This window comes from Ascaphus truei, chromosome 5, assembly GCF_040206685.1.
Source record: "Ascaphus truei isolate aAscTru1 chromosome 5, aAscTru1.hap1, whole genome shotgun sequence".
Lineage (NCBI taxonomy): Eukaryota > Metazoa > Chordata > Amphibia > Anura > Ascaphidae > Ascaphus > Ascaphus truei.
Window position 1 is genome coordinate 293,611,790 of NC_134487.1, and position 22,917 is coordinate 293,634,706.

Below are 22,917 nucleotides of genomic sequence, written 5' to 3' on the forward strand. Positions count from 1 at the left end.
GGAGCCGACACCGGGAATTGAACTAGATCCCCTGCTTCAAACTCAGTGCCGTTTTTATGTCAGTGTCTTTACTCACTGAGATCCCTCCTCAGGGGCTATCGATGAACGTAATGTGTTTCTTACATCTGCCACAAATTGTTAGCAGGAAATCTTTCCGCCACCTCGGACCTGGCGGGTCATTTTTTTCTTTTTTTACGCAAATATCAGATACAACAGTGACGCACAATGACGCAGAGTTTGCTGCATCTCATTTACTGGCCCTGCACTTCTCCCAGGCTGTGCTGAAAAGCTGTCTGTGAGTAGGGTTACTGGCTTTGCACTTCTGTAACCCAGGCTGTGCGGAAAAAGCTGTGTAATGCGGCAGGCATAAGCTTATAGGGTCCAATGTTAAAATGAATAAAAAGTAAAGAGTGATACACTGTCCTCATTTGCATGTCATTACCCAGAATCCCTGGCTGCAGTGGAAGTACTGTATGCTAAGCCAGTGGGGCTCAACTCCAGTCCTCAGACGCCCCCACCAGGTCAGGTTTTCAGGATATCCCTGCTTCAAGTGGCTCAATCAGTCCCTGCTTCAGCACAGGTGGCTCAATCAGAGGCTCAGTCTTTGACTGAGCCTCTGATTGAGTCAACCGTGTGAAGCTGGGATATCCTGAAAACCTGACCTGTTGGGGAGGGCTTGAGGACGGGAGTTGAGCACCCCCTGGGGTAAGCGATAATGGGGGAAAGCCGGTTTGTGGTCCTGCCTGAGACATGTGACTGTCCTTACAAGTGCTAGTTTCATTTCCTGAACGGTGAAGGGTTTTTGTCACTTTTTGTAATGTCTGGTTACATCTCATTATAATCTGTACGTCTTGTAACCCCTCCTAACTCTTCCTATTGTCTCTCCCCAAATCTCAAGGCGGTGCAAAACTTGGGGCAAAGACCTTGACACATTGACGTCACGAGGCGCAAGATGAAAATGACGCATTTTGCATCCATTTTCCTCCAAATGTGCTATGAAACATCCCCCCCCATAGTGTGCCTGCTAAATGGGCACAATTGGTGGTTAATTAAACAAAATGTATCCACATTTACCAAAATTTGCCCACATCAATTTGCACACAGAAATCACAGTGATTTGGCAAATTTGGCAACTTATACTCCTAGAGAAAAAAAAATCTCAGAGGAAGGGGAGTGTTCAAATAAGCAAAAATAGGAAACAAATTAGATTTATGCTTCCACACGCAAACTTTTTTCTTTAAAAATAAATTGCAACGTGTAACAGAACAATTTGTACGACTCTGCAGGAGAAGTGTGGGGAAGTTTTCCCATTGACAGAGTCGGCCTGCAACAAAACCAGTTACTGAGGATGGGATTGAAACTGTATTTTGCCACTCATGAGAAATTGGGACACATTTATTGAGTGGTGCTATGCTATAAGGATACCTCTGGCCCATTCATTAGCAGCGCTCTGTAAAAATGGCTCACAGCCTTTACTATTAGTAACACAGGAGGGAGAGGGAGTAAGGGGTATGATACCGTTTATGGGACCAACACGTAGTTGATATGTTACAAGCTTTCCAACCTCTCAGGGTAGGACCCAATGAAAACCCCTGTGAGCTTGAAACATACCAACTCCTTGTTGGTCCAAGAAAAGGTATCATACGCCCTACTCCCTCTCCCTCCTGTTACTCCATGGAAGAAAGGGCCATCACGGCTCCCCGCCCGTCTTTGCTTCCCTTTACTATTGGAACAGTCCTTCTCAGGACTTTTCTGCTACTAATTGTGTTGCAGATCTACAAAGACTTGAAAGTTCTCAACAGACGTACTTTATACTCCACCGTTTGAGACCTCTATCTGAGACGTGTGGCGGCTCATCATCTTCAGTACAACTACAACTATTCCGCGTGAGCTGGGACCAGAGTGTACTAACAATGGCAGCCATATGTTTAATGGGATAAACGTCTGTGCTTACCCGGGACCTTACTTTTTAAAAATGGGTTAATTCTTCAGTGTTCCTGATCATGTCAAAATAGTCCCCAGAAACCTCCTTGCCAAATACATATGGCCGTGGTCAAGATGAAGACGGAGGTGTATATGTTTGAGATGTTTCTCCTCCTCTCACTCTGTGTGACACGTACATGCAGCACGTGGATCCGTGTGGCTAAAATGTGGTCGTGTAGAACGGACAGCAGGAAAGCATTAAGCGTTACCCACGCGCAGTGTTCTTCCACAGAAAGGCACCGACGCATTTAGCACACGGGAAAGGTATTAAGTGGTTCCATTTCAACGTTATTAAAAAGAATACTTTATTTTGATTACTGGTTAAAACGTCTGGCAAGGGACAATACGTAGGATTCTAGGGTTCTCTACCCCCAAATAAAAGCTATTTCCCAGCAAACATTCAGACTTCAAAGAGTTAACACGACAGTGGATTCCATTGAATTGGTGCTCAGATGTAAGGGATGCTGTCTATTATTATACTTTTAACCCCTACGCTGCCAGCAGGGACATCAACGCATTACAAAGCAATCCGTTAATTACAAAGAGGCTAGATTAATAGTAATTAAAGCTGCAGTTCAGTCAATATCCTGCATGTGTGTTTTTTTTAATAAATCAGTTCTGTAGTAAGAAAAAATACTTTTAGCATTTTCTGTTTTTAAAAAAACAACTTTGAAAGACCAATTTTCTTGTATTCTATTAACAACCATTTGCTAAGGCACTGCCCCTTCATGTCCTGTCACAAGCCCTGGCACACCCCTTTGCCAGCCCTGCCCTCCCTCTAGCACATGTCAGTGCAGGAGTGCTCATGAATATTCATGAGCTTCCACTGAGTGACAGAAGCAAAAGAAAAACATATGCCAGCTCTAATTATGTCACCAAATTTCGCCTATCAATACATGGAGAACGAATTGACCTGCAGCTATGCAGTTCTTTAGGTAATTAGAGATTGCACACATAAAACTATTGAAGTAAAAAAATAAATAAAAAAAAAAAAAAAAAAAGACTGAACTGCAGCTTTAAGCATCGAATATCAAAATTCAAATCCCTGAGTACAGCAAAGTACAGATTATTTCTGTATTGATGGATTTTTGAAACCCATAAGAGGAATGTTTTGCACATTGGTGGAATCATTTCAGCATTAACAATAATTGAATAACAATCGTCTTGTAGTAATTAATTGATGCAATCAATGTCACACAACATCTTCCTTACCGGCCACTGCTCAGCATGCCTGCAGGTCTTTATCTAGGTGGAGAAAAACAAATATATTTGTTGAAGCAGCACTTGAATAAACATGTCTAATATTTTCACAATATTGCAAGGGCAGTATAAGCAACTACATTTTAAAGCAATGAGGAACAAAATGTGACAAAATATATACTCACATATATATAGTATCACATTTTATCCATTGTAACACCGCTCGCATCAAATAAAAGCATTTCGTTAGCCACAGAACGGTATCGTCTATTCGTTATATATATATATATATATATAATTATATACATACACACATTATATATGTGTTTTTATATATATTTATTATATATAACTTAAAATGTGTGTGTATGTATGTATGTATGTATGTATATATATATATATATATATATATATATATATATATATATATATATATTCGGTCAGTATATTCTGCCGGTGCTCAACTGAAAAACGTATGGAGAGATGCATGCTGGGTGTTACCCGTAGAGATAGGAAAAATAATGAGTATGAAACCAAACAAAAGTCTGTGACATCATCACATGGGTGAAGCAATTAAAATGGCGGCGGGTCGGACACATCGCAAGAAGAAATTACAATCATTGGACAAAGATGCTACTCGACTGGATTGTAAGGGAGATTAAAAGACCAAGACGACGACCAAAAGCAAGATGGGAGGATGAGATCAGAAAATGTGTGGGGGCGACGGGCAGAAGAGAGGCTGCAACCGCAGAACCTGGGAGATCATAGGCTTCATCCAGCAGTGGGGAGACACGGGCTGAAAATGACACTCCTTCACCTGCTGTCTCTGTAAGTCTCCCAACACACCACTTAGGCCTTGTGCTGAGGCGCGCATACGCTTACCAGTGAGCCCCTGCAGCCGCAATGAGAGCGGCTTTAGCAGGGGCTCGCGCACGCTTCCGCAAGCGTAGGTCTTAGAAAATGTTTAGTTTCAAGCGCTCACGGGAGTGCAGGGCCGGTCACGTTTGTGGTTCGCCCAATGAGGGCGAACCAGCTCCGTGATGTCACTGGCCCGCCCCCCCGACACGCCCCCGGATCGCGCGCTAACCAAGGCCAGGGAAAGCACCCGCTTTCCCTCAGCCTGAGCGCGCCTCCGCACGGCTGCTGCAACCCTGGACGCAGCCTTAGATTGTAAGCTCTCCGGGGCAGGGATTTCCTTTCCTATTACCTGACCTTTGTTTGTTGCAATTATTGTATTATAATTCCCTGCATTGCATTGTCTCTTTGGTAATGTACCGAGTACACTGTGGGCACTATATATAGAGATATACATACATACATGGTGATGGTGAGTGTATATATATATATATATATATATATATATATATATATTATATATGTATGTGTGTATATATTATATATATATATATATATATATATATATATATATACACATACACACACATACACACACACACACACACACACACACACACACACACACACACACACACACACACACACACACACACACACACACATATACATACATACATATATACACATATACATACATATATATACACACACACACACACACACACACACACACACACACACACACACACACACACACACACACACACACACACACACACACACTCACCATCACCATGTATGTATGTATATCTCTATATATAGTGCCCACAGTGTACTCGGTACATTACCAAAGAGACAATGCAATGCAGGGAATTATAATACAATAATTGCAACAAACAAAGGTCAGGTAATAGGAAAGGAAATCCCTGCCCCGGAGAGATTACAATCTAACTGTATATATATATTATATATTTGTACTGTATAATGCTTGCTTTTTCAAAATAATAAAATCAGCCGCACAACTTGACCATCCAGGAATAGCCCATGTAACATGTACTCTGACTTTTTTTTTTTTACATTTATCCATAATAAAAATATTTATGATTGCATTTTTGATTTGGCCATAACAAATTGACATGAAGGTGCCAATAAAACTAAAAAGCCCCCAGCAATGTTCAACTTCTTCTTTCACAAGGGCCACACGATTATTAGGAGATAAAGAAGTAACTATACAATGGCAATTAGAAACTATACATGGGCAATCAGAAACTATACAATGGCAATCATTTTTGATCAAACCAACAAGAGGAAGATTTCAGTAATAACGTATGCAATGCAACTAGTACAGGTAAAAGCAATAGAATTGGATATTATGCTCTTTTACTCATATTTTCTCGTAAGACCAATCAACTCCACGTTACAAACCATGCTAAAAATGTAAATAGAAAAATAAGTAGTATACATATACAGTATTGAGCCCAACTTTAAAATATGATGGATGCAGTCCCGTCACTCAGTGAAAATGCTATATACAGTACTTTACACAGTTTCTCCCTGAAATAAAAGTTCCCACATCCTAATATACAGTAAGGGGATAGAGCATTTCCCTACCAAATAATCCTGAACCTCACGGTCAGTGTGATGGTCGCACTTGGTCGGGACGGTCATTTTCACACCCAGCGTATTAATATCTGTTTATTCGCAAACAGACTTCTGCTTTTTTATTCCAAGAAATGTGGGTTTATTTTACAAAGCCTCTCCTCTTCCCCTTCTGTACAGTATATATACTGCTTACACGTAAAGAAAACTAAAAAACACACGGCAGAGTTTTGCCCCAATGTGTAAGAACAGTATCACTACTTTTTAAGCCACATCAGAAACTGTTTAAACCACTGTAATATTGCTTTCAGAGCAGCGCATAACCTGGAGATGAATGCCCCCAAAGTATTAAATACCATGCTATGCCCAGTGATTGAAGAGGGATGGGACGGTCGGAGCTTTTTATTTAAAGGTCTACAGTAACACTATATATTTTTATCATCATACTTTTCCATTTTCCATTAGAAAGAAACCTGGACACGTATGTATGTATGTATGTATGTATGTATGTATGTATGTATGTATGTATGTATATATATTTAAAATTATTATTATTTATTTTAAATAATGCCCACATTGTTCCCCCACCTCCCCTTCCAATGTTGAATAAATTCCCCAAATGTTAATATCCAGCACAGAACCGCTACTTTTGCAGACACTTGGACCACGGATTATGTCCTTTCCCTTAGTGGATTATTACATTAATAAATCACTTAGATTGTAAGCTCTCCGGGGCAGGGATTTCCTTTCCTATTGCCTGATTTCGCTTGTTGCCTTTATTGTATTAATAATTCCCTGTGCGGTGTTGTCTCTTTTGAGCAACTCCGGCCCTCAAAGCCCACCAACAGGTCGGGTTTTCAGGGTATCCCTGCTTCGGCACAGGATGGCTCATTCATTGGTCAACTCCAGTCCTCGAGGGCCCCCAACAGGTCAAGTCTTCAGGATACCCCTGCTTCAGCACAGGTGGCTCAGTCTTTGCCCTGGAGTACCCTGCGGGCTCTAATAAAATACCCATACCGTAACATGTGAAATAAAAGCTATTTATCCCAGATTGGGCCTCCTTGATTACTGTGTTGCTGCCACCTACTGGCAGCTTTGCTTCGCTGGCTCGGGATTTCTTCCCGGCTCCATACAAAACGTGTCCTATTGATCTGGCCAACTGTGAGCAACATTTTTCCGTGAAGCAGGCCAGCCAATCGGGTGCCGTTACACTTCCAGGTCAAATATTTTGCACAGCTATGCACTGTATCCAGAGGTTAACGTGACTTTATTTTTTTTTTTTTCTTTGCCGTTGGCTCTGAAGAGCTTTTTGCATCTACTGTACAAAGCTACGCAGGTCGGCTACAAAACCCCCGAGCAGATGGGACCGAGAAACAGTCTTTGGAAACGATCTTTAGAAGCAGCCACGGCAGGGGAAAAAAAAAAAAAAAAGTTTAAAAAAAAATTGTTTGGGCGTGTCCTGCGCAAAGTCGTTGTTCAATGAGTAAAACATATTGCAACAGAAACACGGTGACAATAAGGGATTTAGGGCAAGGGAGGGGGGGCAACTCCAGGCCTCAAGGGCCACCGACAGGTCAGGTTTCATGGATATCCCTGCTTCAGCGAAGGAGGCTCAATCAGTGGCTCAATCGAAGACTGAGCCTCTGATTGAGCCACCTGTGCTGAAGCAGGGATATCCTGAAAACCTGACCTTTTTACGGCGGGGCTTGAGGACTGGAGTTGAGTACCCCCTGCATTAATACATACTCTTTTGAGCACCCAGCAGGCACTGTATTTTAGCGAAGTGTTGGTTACTTTGATATATATCAAAATATCTATATCTATATCTATCTATATCTATCGATTCGCACCCCCCTCCCAACTATCCCTTGTCACCCTTCCATGACTTTAACACCCTACCTAATCTACAGTACATCTCTGTTGTTCTCCCCCCCCCCCCCCCCCCCGCTCTCCTTCACTCTGTTTCTTTGTAAACCAGTATTGCTAACCTGAGGAAGAGAGGAGAACTCTTGAAAGCTTGTTAGTCCAAATAAAAAAAGGTATCACCTAATACTGAAGTACTCATTTATTCAGCACTATCGCAACTGGACTAACACAGCTATTTACGTTATAGATACACATTTAAATACCGCTGAAATCTATACCTTTGTGTTCCAGAGAAAGAGTTAAATGCGCCAGCAGCCTTGCTCTGTTTAACCCCTCCAGTGCCAGAGAGACCAGCACACCTTGGCAGTGAAGGGAAGAGGAGGCGGAAATGAACCCGCGTTAACCCATAAGCATGCTGCCCTTTACAAATCCGACCACGCAACGCGGTAAATGTTCTGCTGAGCCACTTCTCGGAGCCTCCCCGCCTCAGGACGGCGGAGTTACCTATGCGCAGCGCCTGCCCGCTCTGCCACTTCTCGGAGCCTCCCCGCCTCGGGGCAGCGGAGTTACCTATGCGCAGCGCCTGCCCGCTCTGCCACGTCTCGGAGCCTCCCCGCCTCAGGACGGCGGAGTTACCTATGCGCAGCGCCTGCCCGCTCTGCCACTTCTCGGAGCCTCCCCGCCTCGGGGCGGCGGAGTTACCCATGCGCAGCGCCTGCCCGCTCTGCCACGTCTCGGAGCCTCCCCGCCTCGGGGCGGCGGAGTTACCTATGCGCAGCGCCTGCCCGCTCTGCCACGTCTCGGAGCCTCCCCGCCTCGGGGCGGCGGAGTTACCTATGCGCAGCGCCTGCCCGCTCTGCCACTTCTCGGAGCCTCCCCGCCTCGGGGCGGCGGAGTTACCTATGCGCAGCGCCTGCCCGCTCTGCCACGTCTCGGAGCCTCCCCGCCTCGGGGCGGCGGAGTTACCCATGCGCAGCGCCTGCCCGCTCTGCCACGTCTCGGAGCCTCCCCGCCTCGGGGCGGCGGAGTTACCTATGCGCAGCGCCTGCCCGCTCTGCCACGTCTCGGAGCCTCCCCGCCTCGGGGCGGCGGAGTTACCCATGCGCAGTGCCTGCCCGCTCTGCCACGTCTCGGAGCCTCCCCGCCTCGGGGCGGCGGAGTTACCTATGCGCAGCGCCTGCCCGCTCTGCCACATCTCGGAGCCTCCCCGCCTCGGGGCGGCGGAGTTACCTATGCGCAGCGCCTGCCCGCTCTGCCACGTCTCGGAGCCTCCCCGCCTCGGGGCGGCGGAGTTACCCATGCGCAGCGCCTGCCCGCTCTGCCACGTCTCGGAGCCTCCCCGCCTCGGGGCGGCGGAGTTACCCATGCGCAGTGCCTGCCAGCTCTGCCGTCAGATGCCACGCAGCACCGGTATTTCATTTCATGTGCATGCCAGGGTAACCCGCTGCTTTACTTACAAACTCCCAGCTCTTATTTCTCACTGAAGCCGGGAGGCCCTTAATTTTCTCTCTGCCTTTCTATTTGTAGAACAGAAATATTGTCAAACCTGATCGCCGTCCTCTGTATTACTTTATACCCAGCAACAGCCAACTGGAGACCCCTCTCCCACAGAGACCAACCAATTCTCTCTCTGGCCCCTGTTCTTATGCTATGGTTACCGAGACAAGGAGGAGAGATGTTCCAAACCAATGAGGAAGGGGGGCCCGGGTCTTAAGACAGTGAAGAAACAAGATACAGGTAGTCCTCGTTATCCAACGCTTCACTTTACAACGCATGGCATATCCATCACTTTGCAATTCAACCCCAAGGACCATTTTTCAACGCCGGAATGAGTTATCCGACGCTGGAATGTGTTATCCGACGCCGGAATGAGTTATCCAACGCCGGAATGAGTTATCCGACGCTGGAATGTGTTATCCGACGCCGGAATGAGTTATCCAACGCCGGAATGAGTTATCCAACGCCGGAATGAGTTATCCAACGCCGGAATGAGTTATCCAACGCCGGAATGAGTTATCCAACGCCGGAATGAGTTATCCAACGCCGGAATGTGTTATCCAACGCCGGAATGTGTTATCCAACGCCAGAATGAGTTATCCAACGCCGGAATGTGTTATCCAACGCCGGAATGTGTTATCTGACGCTCACCGCCACTGATTAACATGGGACACACTTTACAACTGTTTCACAATCAAACGCTCCTTCCAGGAACGGATTCCGTTGGATAACCGAGGACCGCCTGTATGTACCTCCATTCAAGTGTTAAGACCGATAGAGAGAACCGTATTCATGTCTGCCTGACATAAAATACAGTGCAACGTTGTCAATATATGAATGAGCGGTCCCTGTGTTTGGGGACACAAATAAAGGACAGTTGTACTATAAAAGTTCCTCACGCCCATTATAACACAACCTTGCTACCTCATCGCCCAGCTGCCCGAATTCCAACACCCTGAGTCACGGCAACCCATGCGGAGTAGCCATATACATAAAGCCCCAAAGTAATCGCCCTAGGAAGACGCGCATAGAGGGTCACAAACAGTTACCATAAAAAACATCAAGGATCAAGCGAGAAATGCATCAAACACCCCTTCAGATTTAGGCACTACTGAAGCAGCGGGTGTTTATGGCTTGGGTCTGCACAGAGGTCGAAATGAGATGAAGTGTGTCTTATGTCAATGGGATTTATGTATCAAAAAGTAGTGAGGAAAGTGTGTTTAGACACACTGCCGTTTTTTGGAGCAGAGTTGCCGCGTATGTGAGCACATTGGATGCAGAATGTTACATTTACACCACTTCAGATATGGAGGGTTTTTGGAGGAAAATAAAAAGCAAAAAGAATGGGGCAGAGAGACAGAGAATGTGATACATCTCATTATAACCTGTGCCCCATATAACTCCCCCCAACTCCTCCTACTGACTCTCTCCAAGGTGCAAGCTGGGGTAGAGACGCAGAATGTGATACATCTCATTATAACCTGTGCCCCATGTAACTCCCCCCAACTTCTCCTACTGACTCTCCCCAAGGTGCAAGCTGGGGTAGAGACGCAGAATGTGATACATCTCATTATAATATGTGCACCGTGTAACTCCCCCCAACTCCTCCTACAGACGCCCCCAAGGTGCAAGCTGGGGTAGAGACGCAGAATGTGATACATCTCATTATAACCTGTGCCCCATGTAACTCCCCCCAACTCCTCCTACTGACTCACCCCAAGGTGCAAGCTGGGGCAGACGCAGAATGTGATACATCTCATTATAATCTCTGCACCGTGTAACTCTCTCCCAATTTCTCCTACTGACTCTCCCCAAGGTGCAAGCTGGGGCAGACGCAGAATGTGATACATCTCATTATAATCTGTGCCCCATGTAACTCCCCTCCAACTCCTCCTACTGACTCCCCAAGGTGCAAGCTGGGGTAGAGACGCAGAATGTGATACATCTCATTATAATCTGTGCCCCATGTAACTGCCCTCCAACTCCTCCTACTGACTCTCCCCAAGGTATATAATCTGTGCACCATGGAAATCTCTCCCAACTTCTCCTACTGACTCTCTCCAAAGTGCAAACTGGGGCAGAGACGCAGAATGTGATACATCTCATTATAATCGGTGCACCGTGTAACTCCCCCCCAACTCCTCCTACTGACACTCCCCAAGGGGAAGACGGGGCAAAATTGGAGCGAAATGCTTTGATACATAGCGGCAGTGTGAAAATGCCCCAGTTTTGCTCTAAAATGGCCTTGATTTACAGACCCCTTAAATGTATTGCCATTGGAGCAAAGCTCTTTTAAACTGTATTTTATGGATAGGATACCTTGGCAGGTTTTTGCAGGTCTTCCCCCGATCCCCAAATGTGCTTCACTCACCCCAATATTCCATCATATTTTTTATTAGGATGGGACGCAGGGGTTCCCGGAGCTGGGACGCAGGGGGTCCCAGAGCTGAGACGCAGGGGGTCCCGGAGCTGGGACGCAGGGGGTCCCGGAGCTGGGACGCAGGGGGTCCCGGAGCTCTGGGACGCAGGGGGTCCCGGAGCTGGGACGCAGGGGGTCCCAGAGCTGGGACGCAAGGGGTCCCGGAGCTGGGACGCAGGGGGTCCCCGGAGCTGGGACGCAGGGGGTCCCGGAGCTGGGACGCAGGGGGTCCCCGGAGCTGGGACGCAGGGTGTTCCGGAGCTGGGACGCAGGGTGTCCCCGGAGCTGGGACGCAGGGGGTCCCGGAGCTGGGACGCAGGGGGTCCCCGGAGCTGGGACGCAGGGGGTCCCCGGAGCTGGGACGCAGGGGGTCCCGGAGCTGGGACGCAGGGGGTCCCGGAGCTGGGACGCAGGGGGTCCCGGAGCTGGGACGCAGGGGGTCCCGGAGCTGGGACGCAGGGGGTCCCCGGAGCTGGGACGCAGGGTGTCCCCGGAGCTGGGACGCAGGGGGTCCCGGAGCTGGGACGCAGGGTGTCCCCGGAGCTGGGACGCAGGGGGTCCCGGAGCTGGGACGCAGGGTGTCCCGGAGCTGGGACGCAGGGTGTCCCCGGAGCTGGGACGCAGGGGGTCCCGGAGCTGGGACGCAGGGTGTCCCCGGATCTGGGACGCAGGGTGTCCCCGGAGCTGGGACGCAGGGGGTCCCGGAGCTGGGACGCAGGGGGTCCCCGGAGCTGGGACGCAGGGGGTCCCGGACCTGGGACGCAGGGGGTCCCGGAGCTGGGACGCAGGGGGTCCCGGAGCTGGGACGCAGGGGGTCCCGGAGCTGGGACGCAGGGGGTCCCGGAGCTGGGACGCAGGGGGTCCCGGAGCTGGGACGCAGGGGGTCCCGGAGCTGGGACGCAGGGGGTCCCCGAGCTGGGACGCAGGGGGTCCCGGAGCTGGGACGCAGGGGGTCCCCGGAGCTGGGACGCAGGGGGTCCCGGAGCCGGGACACATTTTTCAGCATCGGCCCTCCTAGTTCCAAGATACTTATCAGTAAAAGTAGCGCGTTCCAGTCCCCTACGGGGGACACAAAATGGTGGTCTTAATCTTCTATGTGACGTGGGCCAATAGGAAACCACACAGTCATCTTCTGCCGCTTCCTATTGGCCCGCATGACGCACAATGGCACTACTTTTCCCGGTAGTTATCTCAGGGGCCCGGGGGTCCCTGAAGCCCAGAATAGCGTTTTGGGTCCGGAGACCACCCGGTTCCCCCCCCTGGTAAAATAAAAAGAAGGGGACAGAGGGAGTGGGAACTGTTGCTTTAACCCTTTCAGTGCCAGAGGGTCACACCTCCCCCGTGGCCACGGGCCCTGCGGCGTTTCCACGTCAGGTGACCGCTCTTCAGAGCGATTGCAGGATGCGGCTTCTGTTCCGGGCCGATGATCGGCGCTCCGCTGGATCGCTCGCCCCTTAAAAATAAGGAGCAAGGAGCCCCTAGAGTAGCACTTTTTTGGACCACCACGCCCCGTACTACCATCACTCTTCAACCACCCAGAACTGAACTCTATATCAGGGGTGGGCACGAGTCCTCAAGGCCGCCAACAGGTCAGATCTTCAGGATATCCCTGCTTCAGCACAGGTGGCTCAATCAGTCCCTGCTTCAGCACAGGTGGCTCTATTGACTCCAGTCCTCAAGAGTCACCAACAGGTCAGCTTTTCAGGATATCCCTGCTTCAGCACAGGTGGCTCAATCAGTGGCTCAGTCTTTGACTGAGCCACTGATTGAGCCACCTGTGCTGAAGCAGGGATATCCTGAAGACCTGACCTGTTGGTGGCCCTGGAGGACTGGAGTTGCCCACCACACGCATTATGTACAGAACTGCTGTAATCACATTGTGAGGCAGGGCATGGCCTCCTCTGTATCCTGCTCTGTGTACACAGTATATAGGGGACTTCATTCAGTCCTTCATTGCCTCACGAACCTCTGAAAGCAAAGCGCTTAACACCACCTGCCGCTCACCGTATGAGCCGCCTGTGAACCAGGCGACATTTCTCTGGTTACCATGGCAGCAGACAGGTCTATGTTACAGCGTAAATGTGAGGTCAGGATAGAGAGCGTTTCACAGACAGATAAAGAGCACAGGAAGGAAGGGGCTAAATATCGATGTGTCCCTATAAAGCATGGCTCTGGCATTAACAGGAGAAAATGCTCCTCGCTGCTCTGGGAAGACGTGTCCTTATTATGTCACGACCGCACGCAGGGCAAACGTGGCTCACGCTGATGGACGCCGCCGGCTCTGCTTCAGCACAGGTGGCTCAATCAGTCAAAGACTGAGTCACTGTTGAGCCACCTGTGCTGAAGCCTGGGTCTTGAGGACTGGAGTTGAGAACCCCCCCCCCCCCTGCAGTAAGGGAGCGGCTCAGTGAGTACAGACACTGACTCTAATAACAACATCACAGAGTTTGAAGCCGGGGAGTCTGGTTCAATTCCCGGTGTCGGCTCCGTGTGACCTTGGGTAAGTCACTTTATCTCCCTGTGCCTCAGGCACCAAAATCATAGATTGTAAGCTCACCTGGGCAGGGACTGTGTCTGTAACATTCCTATGTGCTGCGTCCCGCGCGCTATGCTGTCATTGTGACATGCCGAGTCCCATTGGGAGAAAAGCGCTACATGAAATAAAGTATTATTAACATGTTCCATACATCACAATACACAGGTGGTTCAGGCCCCTCTGGTTACAAAGTGGCAGTGTCATGTTGCAAATGGCCGCTTAGTTGGTAAATTGACACTAAAAGTATCAGTTTTATGTCTCAACAAATTGCACATCTCCAATCACCATGAGACATTAGAAGGAGCGGCTCAGTGAGTAGACACAGGGGAACCTGGTTCAATTCCTGGTATCAGCTCCTTGTGACCTTGGGCAAGTCACTTTATCTCCCTGTGCCTCAGGCACCAAAATTGTAAGCTCATTTGGGCAAGGTGTGCCTGTAAAGATTCTTGGGTACCACACACTAAAATGTAACTGTGAAGCACTTTGAGTTTTTATTTTATTTTTTATAGATCTAAAGGCAAAGAATAAGACTCTGTTCTGGGGCCCCTACTCTTTTAAGTCTTCATCAATAATCTTCCTACAGCTTGTAAGGGTGCTTCAATGCACATGTATGCAGATGACACAATCTTATACGCACACAGCCATAGCCTCTCCGACCTTGAGCACATACTTCAATCGGATTTTTCAAGACTTGAAAACTGAATTTCCCAAAACAAACTGTTTTAAAACACTGACAAGACTAACAATGGTATTTGGGACCAAGACTACATTTCTAACACTACGCATGACTGAGCTCCAGATCAGAACCAACGCTAATACCATCCTAGCCCATCACTAGTTTTAAATATCTGAACATATGGATTGACTCCCATTTAATGGTTGTACTTTACAAGGAACAAATCCTCCCTAATCCCGCTGGTCAGAAAGCGCATCGCACAGCAGATGCTAATGCCAATTATAGACTACGGGACACAGTATACGGCTCGGCACCCCAAACCCACCTTAGCAAACACCCTCTACAACTCAATATGCCGCTTTGTCCTACAATGAAACTACAGCGCACATCACTAGGCGCCAAGTTCATCTTTCCTGTCTTGCCTTCAAACACTTTCTGGAGAAACTAACCCGCCTATCTGAACAAGCTCCTCACCCCTACCACATGCAGCACTTATCACCTGAGATCTGACTTCAAAAGACTGTTCATGGCCTCCTTGTGACCTTGGTTAAGTCACTTTATCTCCCTGTGCCTCAGGCACCAAAAACATAGATTGTAAGCTCACCTGGGCAGGGACTGTGTCTGTGACATTCCTATGGGCTGCGTACCGCGCGCTATATTGTAATTATGAAGCGCTTCGCGTCCCATTGGGAGAAAATCGCTCTATGAAATAAAGTTATCATTATTATTTATAGTGGTGATGATACCAACAGCGACCTCCTGGATGTCACTATGATTATCTTAGCGGAACACAGAGTGCAGGGCAGTTCTGCTAGTATAGAGGAGTACAGTATGTATGTAGCATTGCATTTGTGAACCTCCAGAGGAACATCTTGACGGACAGGCTAAATGATCCAGCAACCATGCAATCCATAAAATTTATGTTGCATAAAGGCCATTGATGTTATAGTGTTATATGCATAGGTCCGTGCCTATAATAACAAGGTCTTGAGTTCATCTTACCCCCATCACAATCTATTGCTTTATACATTAATTTGCAATGCAGTGTTTAAAGCAACAATCTCCCTCAAAAAGTAATAATCAAATAAGTGAAATGTATTCTGACGGTGGATGATGTTGTGAACAGCTGTTTCTTTTTTCCCATTTTCTTTATTTTTGCCATTTTTTTTATATTTTATTTTACTGGCATTTAGGGGTTAAGCATGGCAATCTAAGCTTGCCTAATGTGGGTTAATGTTCAATTCCATTTTAAATTCCCAGTGTACAGTAGGGCCCCGCTTCTCGCCGATCCGCCAATACGGCGGTACCGAGAAGGGGGCTGCATGTGAGGAAGCGGAGCGGCCAAGTTTGGGCATGCGCAGAAGGGGGGGCGGACGAGTTTGCGCATGCGCAGAAGGGTAGGAGACGCCGAAAATCACCTATTCCACTTTTCGGCGCTTTTCCCTTTGCGGTGCCGCAATGGAACGGAACCCGCCGTATGAGCGTGGTCCTACTGTACTGTGTTGTATGTGTGTATATATATATTCAACTCTTAATGCCATTTTTAATTAATCTAATATAATGAGCATCCTTTAATTTATGTAGCAGGCTTTAACCCACCTCCCCAGCAGTGCAAGATCTTTGTAACACTTTCCTGTTTGTGATAAATTGTTGCAAATGTTCCTAGCAGTTTGAGCTGTAAATTGCCTATTATTAGTGTTGCCCCCTCCCCCCCCCTTTAATATGTGCATCAATACGATCCACACAATGATAAGTAATAAGGATACGTTCTCCTGTGATCGATCAGCAAAGATTCCGCTCAGGGTTCACTAAATGGCTGCCAGTGCAGCAGAAGAGGACCAAAGATGCAAAGTTCTGTCTGTGGGGAAGATCATGTGATCAGGCAGTCATTAAATACAATTGGTGCACTGCTAGAGAGGGGGCAGGGCTCAAAAAGGGGTGTGCCAGAGCCTGTTTCAGAAGAGGAAGAGACTTTGTAAATGGTTGCTATACAAACAAAAAATGCTTGTTACGTTATGATACATTAAAAATGTCATTCAGAGTTGTTCACCCCGAGCCAGTGAAGACTAGAGGAGAGAGGGAGGTTTCACCTGTGCAAACTCCTGTTCAACACAGTGAAATCCCACAAGGAGGGAACCAAACCGCTCCCATGGCTTCCAATGTTTCCAAACTCAGGTACTGGTAGGCCTATAGAGATGAAAATAGTCTGGTTCAGTTCTAAGGGGTTCGCACCCTGTAAATAAAATGGCCAGGGAGGGAGTAGGGGGACGGCTGCTTTACAAACATGATTTAGAATACTTCTAGGAATCATGTGTTGTAGTTTATTACACTTGTCACTGCCATTGCTCAATTTGGTGCTACGAGGGGCTGCGGCCAGGGTGGAGCGAGCCGCGCACGCACGCTCAGCGCGATCAGAGTGATGACTCTGAATGCCCTCGTCCAGGGTGAAGGTGCATGCTCGCGCGTACCCGTGCGTTTGCTGCTTGGCGAGACAACCAAATTTGATTTGGCTGCTCGCTGATGCGTCACGTGAGCGGTTCGCCCAATGAGGGCGAACCAGCTCCGTGACGTCATGGCCACGCACTCCAACACGCCCCTCCCCCCCTCCCCGGCGCGCAACTAGCTGGCCAGAAATCGGGCGACCGAGCAAAGCGCATGAGGTCACGGTGCTCGAGCGCCAGCGTGCCGCTCCCAGCCTGGCCGCAGTCTAAAGCAGCAGTCCAAGCTGCCGTTCCCCGCCCCCCTTTAATATGTGCATCAATACAATCCACACAATGATAAGTAATTAGCTAAGCTGCCATTGATCCGTTCTCCTGTGATCGATCGGCGAAGATTTGGCTCGGGGGTTCACTAAAAATGGCTGTCAGTGCAGCAGAAGAGGACCAAAGATGCAAAGTTCTGTGGGGAAGATCATGTGACCAGGCAGTCACTAGATACAATTGGTGCGCTGCTAGAGAGAGGGCAGGGCTCAAAAAGGGGTGTGCCAGAGCCTGTTTCAGAAGAGGAAGGGGATGTGACTTTGTAAATGGTTGCTATAGAAACAAAAAATACTTGTTACATTATTATACATTAAAAATGTCACAGATGTTTAAAAAAAATGCTGCAAGTATTTTCTCATAGTACAGAACTGATTTATTTAAAAAAAAAAAAAACACATCTAGGATATTGCTTGGTCTGTAGCTTTTTCACACCAATACAGAAAGTACTTTTGCTGGCACCTTTCCAACTATAAGGGCTCCCATTCTGTGTCTATGTTAACTGCACAACCTGGAGTATGTGCCCCTGAAACGTGTGATCATGTTACACTGTTACACTACTTGTCCTTCTGTAACACGGCCCAGTATCCTTATTTGGTGCTCCACCTAATTGGACGGCATGGCAACCCCTTGTAAAGAAACGATTACTTGATGTTAAACAAGTGAATTATGGACATTTAAAAGCCATCACAGAATGGCTCCCATAACTCAACAAGTCTGCTTTCCAAACGCACGCGCTCCGTACGAGCGCCTCGTCTTAGTACCACGAACCACACGAATCCCAAAGGTAACATACTGCCAGGGTAATCCAGTTAAAAATCTCAACAATCTTTTAATCCCCCAGCAATTCTTTATGTTACCTTAACTCCCCAGGAAATCCAGCATCCGAATGAGACAATTGCAAACAGATGTGCAGCGGTATATTTCTAACCTTTGGTGATACCTGGGTTTCTCAGGCTTACATTCCTGGGTACTACTACTACAAAAAAGAAACGGAATACCAGCTATGCTGCTTACTCTGTCTGTCCCTCTTAGGCTGAGTCCCCGCTGGCGCGGAGCGCGTTCATGTTTGGAGAGCGCACCAAGCATGAGCGCCGGGTGTCCTGCTTGTGAGCGGGCATTGCGGGTAGTTGAGTGCGTGGTTAAGTATAGTTTTTTGTTTACCTAAGCGCCGATCGCGGGTGAGCGTGTGTGCCCGCGTGAGCGGGGACTTACATATATCTATATATGTAAGTAACCGTCACAAGCGCCGTCCCGCTCAGCGCCAGCGGGGACTCAGCCTTATGTAGCAAGAGCAAAGTTTGAGTGTTTTAACTGGGACATAGTAATTCACTTTCTCATCGGTTAATTGTTGTCTTGATACAACAAAGGTTTGACTAATATTGGCATCAGAGTTTGTTCCCAGGGAAGAATATAACTAGGTGACACTTTTGGAGGTACCATATAGGGAGATATTCACTAAGCTCCGATAAGCTGAAATCTGAGATGGATTCCATGTTAACTGCTATTCACATTAATTGCAGCCAACGCAGGATCGAACTCCTATACCCCTTATTGGAGCGTAGTGTCAGGGTCTCCCTTTGCCGTCTGCTATAATTTACTAGCTGCTCTTATCCCCTTTGTACTTTACAAAATGACAATACAGGGAAATAAAGGAAAGCGCCGTACACACTGTTGGTCCTATTAATCAAATTATACATACATACACACACACACACATATATATATATATATATATATATATATATATATATATATATATATATATATATATATATATATATATATATGATTAAAGATATATAAAACCCTTTAAAACATGTGATTTTGTTTAGGTATTATCACCTATACATTATGTAACTCTGAATATAGCACGAGTTCCTTTTGCTTGGATGTGTTGGTGGCGTCTCTTGCAGTGGAAAGGTTAAAGCAGCCAATGGTCATCAATGAGCATTGTTCAAGCTTCACTGATACCGATACATTGCATCACGACCGCTTTGTATTTGAAGAGCACTGTACGTGCTAAATAAAAATCAGGATTTCCAAAGAAATATTTAGTGCAATAGAATAAAAATGGCTTTTAGTGTCACACAATAAACCCCAGCATTAGATACATGAACTCTGAGCCTGGATACAGAAACACAGCTGTACGATGACTGGTCGGAGGTGGTTACAGTATATAGGTGACAAAGTACAGAGAACATTACATTGTTACAAACTAAATACTAATTGATACAGGCGTGTCAGACAGAATTGTGAAAAGAAAACATTTGGCTAAGTATTGCGGAGAAGGGCAGCAGCGCAATATCTCACCCACAATGCTCCAGGCCAATGAACAGTTACATTCCTGCGTGTCTGGATTGTGCCTTCACCTGTTTGCACAAGTAGTAATCAGTAGCCAACCAAGGCAATGATTAAACAAGTACCATAAAGCACCCAGACTGTTTTACTGCTATGCACCGAGTGTGAAATGGCTTAGTTTCAACACTACCTCCATGCACATCAATTTTGGTCCCAACGTTGTTTTGCTTAGGTCGTTCGGCCTTTACAAACATCTATTTCACACCGTGGAGCGTATTTATCAAGGTCTCCCAGCTGCAAAACTAATTTATCAAAGAAAAATGAATTCCCACTGAAAGGGGATATTTTTTTCTTCCATAAATCTAATACCGTTTGTACCGGTTTAGTGTGTGTATATATATATATATATATATATATATATATATTTTTTTTTAAATGATGACTTCGTTAGTCTCAGATTCGTGTGGTATTTTTCCTAGCAAGGTCAAAGGTGTGATGAGACCGAAATTTGCGGTTTATGTAAAAACGTTTTTTTAAATCGGGTTATTCAGCCGTTAACCCCTTGACTACCAAATGGGGATCAGAAAGTCAAATTTGGGTTAAACAGATATGTGTGGGACCCACTGAAATTGAGATAACCCCACTCGGACCCTTCAGTCATTGTTACATACATGCGTAGATGAGGTTGAAAAAGAACCGCGTCCATCAAGTTCAACCTATGCTACATTTCAATGACAGATACTTTATCCTGTATTTGTATTTACAGTATTTTCATCCAGACAAAGGCAACCATAAAAACCCGGCGACATATTATCTAATTATATCTCATCAGGGGAAAATTACATGTCTTCCTAACTCCTTCCCATGTATACTTATTTGGTATATCCCTGTATACCTTTCCTTTCTAAAAAGATGACCAACCTTTTTTTGAACAAATCTATTGTATCTGCCATCACAGTCTCCATGGGTAATGAATTCCACATTTTAACTGCCCTTACTGTAAAGAATCCTTTCCTTTGTTGCTGGTGAAATCTCATTTCCTCCAACCTTAAGGGATGGCCCCGAGTTCTTTGTACTGCCCGTGGGTTGAATAGTTCTTTTGAAAGCTCCTTGTATTGACCCTGAATATATTTGTATATAGTTATCATATTCCCTCTTAGATGTATTTTTTATAATGTAAAACACACCTAATTTAGCTAGCCTCTCCATATAAATCAGATTATCCATCCCCTTTATTAATTTGGTGGCTCTTCTCTGCACGTTTTCTAGTTCCATAATGTCTTTTTTTATGGAGTGGTGCATTATTAATGCAGACATCTTAACTTTCACTTTTGTTCTGTACGTCTCACTGATTTGGAGCCAGTTTCCCAGATTATTAGCATCGGCGGTCTCCTAGACCCGACACGGAATCTATCTAATAAAAATCTGTACTTTTCCATTACAAAGCCAATTTTGTTCCAGAACCCCAAATCTCACTGAATTCAGTTGTTGGAAGTGAACCTGTCTGTTAATAAGTAGTTAATGCATGAAGAAGGTACAGTGTATATCCTGTATGATCAACAGAAATAGAAATAAAAAGTGCTGTCCATAAGGGAACATTTGAATGTCATGACGCACCAATTCTTAGAGGCTGATTCTACATGTGCCATAGTGACCAATTTGTGAAAATGCCCCAATTGGCTGCTTCGGCACATATAGAATCAGCCCCGTAACCTATAGAGTACCCTAATTATGACTGTACTTAGTACGGCATTTTGGACATACCAAGAACCTTATCGGCATTTCCTTGTGTAAGAAATGGTATCAGCCCCCTAATTATGAATAGAGTGTGAGTGAGTGATTGATTGATTGTAAGACAACTGTTGGGAGATATCTGAAGAATAAAACGGGAATAGCCAATTTATGCCAGACAGCTGTTTCGGAATGTCTGAACAAGGGCCAGTGAGTGACATTGGAAGCTGATGTAACCATTTCTGATAATAAGCGAGAGGAGTTCCTTATAAGAAGGTAGGAGGTATGGTAACATGTTGGATTGACAGGAGCTACAAGATTGTTCCAGAGAACATATGCTGATACCATGTTCGGTCATGGTGTTGGGAGAAGGGAGACGGAGTAAAGGCTATTTCCTGTATAAAAGTTTGCAGGTTTAGCCAGAATAACATCGGTAGCCAGGAAGACATCACGATAACAGGAGAAACAAGTTTTTCACCAGAGAAAAGAATAATTATGCAATCTCTTTGAAAAGAACAACACTTATTTGATGTAACCACCATTTATTTGCTGTGTCTGAATGTAAGTAATATCTTTGGATATTAAACGGTTCTTTTTGTGTGCTAAAAAACGGAATGCAGAGTTCGTTTATGCTGCTGTTGAAAATACCAAAGACATGGTACATTTAACACCTTGTTTTCCAAGTCAAAACGGAGCGTGACCGGTATCTGATGGACCGGTGGCGTCATATGATTGTTCCTGGAGCCATCACCTGATGCAGAAGTGCCGGAGGTTCAGTGGCACATCGGAATCGCTGGACCCCCTGTAAAGGTTAAACTTTATCCTCAATTGTGAATAATATATTTATTGTTTAGGAGCTGGACCAAACACAATGACTGAGCTCTATCTTTTACAACCATCTCAAATTTAGGAACCTGGCCTGGAGGGGCATCTCAAGAGTGGTCAGAGGATGTGAGACCATAACCTTCTTCATGTGAAGCAGACGTGATAACTGCTGACACACTCAGAACACCTGCAATTACATGCAGAAGAGCCAATCCAATTTGCGCACCTGTGGCAAGAAACTGACTAGCCCAAGTAACTAGAACGGTGTTTCACACTAAACGCAGCACTGCCGCCCCAAACCACTTATTCTGCATGATTTGGAAACTGGTAGACATCTATCTATACATATGAACTTTTTTTGCGTCTATGCTGATCCTAGAATGGATGCTGGTTAATTTACCCACGATAACCTTATTGTAACTAACTCAATGTTTCTCAAACTGGGTACAATATCACTCAAGACTAGGGTGACTATATTTGTCCCAGCAAAAACCGCGTCAAATGTCGCGCATGCGCGAATGGCGAGTGCTGACTGCTGACTAAGATTGGTTACCATGGACTTGTTTAGAAAGAAACACATACATAATAGAGGCTCTTCTTGTCTGCAAACACCTTCCTTTACCAGCTTGCGTCCCCCTGACAGGCCTCACCCTCATATCACTGAATCATT

At 46.4% G+C, this 22,917-nt stretch overlaps 1 long non-coding RNA gene across 1 annotated transcript in view; it reads right to left on the reverse strand.

The window, feature by feature from the left end:
- LOC142494607 (uncharacterized) overlaps positions 1 to 22,917 on the reverse strand; it is a 103,190-nt gene that overhangs the window by 51,133 nt on the left and 29,140 nt on the right. Inside the window, exon 2 of the long non-coding RNA XR_012801559.1 lies at positions 3,196 to 3,228. This is a non-coding gene — a long non-coding RNA (uncharacterized LOC142494607). The remainder of the gene's footprint in view (positions 1 to 3,195; positions 3,229 to 22,917) is intronic.